General features: G+C 42.2%; 1 protein-coding gene across 2 annotated transcripts in view; it reads left to right on the top strand.

Moving 5' to 3' along the window:
* mllt3 (MLLT3 super elongation complex subunit) overlaps nucleotides 1-1927 on the top strand; it is a gene marked incomplete in the record, with an annotated part of 50460 nt that overhangs the window by 1550 nt on the left and 46983 nt on the right.

Below are 1927 nucleotides of genomic sequence, written 5' to 3'. Positions count from 1 at the left end.
TGTGTGTGTGTGTGTCAGAGCTGCTCCATTTGGGAAGTGTAAAGGTAAAGCAGTGACAGGTGTAACTCGTGTTGGTTGCAGCCCTGCAGGCACTTAGCTCCCTGTGAGCCTGAAACACAAGTGGGGCAAAAAGTCTTTAAAGTCGAGACTAGACTGATAATTGCTATTCACCATCGCGAATGGATGCACTGCCATGTCAAATTGTGCACGATTATTGTCTCAACTAATCATTTTGCCTTTAAAATGTCAGAAAATGTGAAAAATGTCTGTTTCCCTGAGCACAAAGTGGATGTTTTTATCAGGCAGTTTCCAGTTTACAATCACATGACACAAAGAAAAGCATTGAATTTGTATTTAATTGCAACCAGCATTTTAGCTTGAAATATTATTAGACCAATTGATCTATATAGATACATTTTTATTTGATTGGCTCATTATTCAATCAATAATCAATAATCTGTCATTTTCTCGATTAATATTGTTGCAGCATTGTCACTATTTTTTGCAGCTCTAGACTGTACGCTGAATCCACAGGGCATCTCACCACTACAGTGAAATGTTAAAAGTGTTTCTGTGCAAGCGTCTGCATGAAAACGTCTGTGGGCCCCTCCAGTGTTGGATCGACCAGTGTATTCTGTGTAAGCGCTCATGCTGTGTTCTGATTGGTCGGGTGGTCGGTGGACGTGTGTGGCAGCAGCAGTCACATGGTGTGGATTTGTGACGGGCTGATTCTGGTGGTATCTCACTGGGATCTTGGAATTCACTCTTTGGGCTTCTTTACCAGCGTTTCTGTCATTATTGTCTGCTTTCTGTCTTCTCGGACAGCCAGTGTGTCAGGGCCCGCTGGTCATCAGTTCGGTGTTGATTCCTCTTGTTGTTCCTCGTGTAATTACACAGGATGCAGGCTGCTCGGTAACATTTGACCTACAGTCTTCAATATTGTAGCAAATTCTCTTTTTCTCCTTCTTCATATACACAAATCCGCTCATCCGTTTGTGTGCTCCGCCATCTAGCGGCGCCGCCATTACTGGCCAGTCGTAGAGATTCTGTGACAGCAGCAGCAGCATCGGTAGCTGGAAAATGACCACTTGACCATTCGCCACATTTCAAGTAGGGGTGTGAATATCGGAAACTATCGTATTGCGGTATATTGTTTTGTGAGATAGTATCGATTCTCAAAAATACTGTAACCCTTCCTTACTGGGTAATGTAATACTACTGTAGATAGCTAGCTTATTTAATCAAGAGTTGCTTTAAAGGTTAGTTTTTTCATTGGTATTCAGGAGGATTTAATGAGTGGCCTGCCATGCGGGCGTTTCTGCACAGGGAATCTATGTACAGTGAATGGTCATTCTTCATAAGGAAAAGGCTTGTGTGTTTTCCACAGTGGACGTTTGCCACTACTGTTGGAGCAGCTGAGAACTGCACCGGTTCTTCCTGATTTCATAGACATTGCTGTAGAAAGTTACATTACATAGAAAGCCAAGAGAAAAGTAGAAAATTGTTCACTTCTCAGGACAGCGTGCATTCCAACACGCCACCGCAGTAATGGCAACTTCTTTCCTTCCGGTATTTCCCTGGTATTGATATTAGGATCAGTATATTGGTCTGTCAATTTGTGCCTTTTAAAACATTTTGAAGTAAACTTTTAAGTGTCTGCAATAGTTCCTGGACTTTATTTCAAGGCGCTGTTTGGTGGGAAATGGCCATTACTGTAAGCCTGCTGCCTCTGGGTCTGTTTGGCTGAAATTAGTGCAGCATGATACGGTAAAGCCATCATATTGCGATTACTGTGATTCCTGATTAGTGTGGGAATGATCAGGCATCTCTGCAGCACTATAGTGCTTCATTTTAATGCTGTTCGACACACATTTTACTTTTATCAAAAAACTGCAGCTTCAGAGATTTGCATATTGCACTTTGGGAT

Source organism: Morone saxatilis, unplaced genomic scaffold (assembly GCF_004916995.1).
Source record: "Morone saxatilis isolate NCDOM2014 unplaced genomic scaffold, NCSU_SB_2.0 Contig4, whole genome shotgun sequence".
Taxonomy (NCBI): Eukaryota; Metazoa; Chordata; class Actinopteri; family Moronidae; genus Morone; species Morone saxatilis.
The sequence above is the reverse complement of the archived record's forward strand: the minus strand, read 5'-3'. Positions and strand labels throughout refer to the sequence as shown.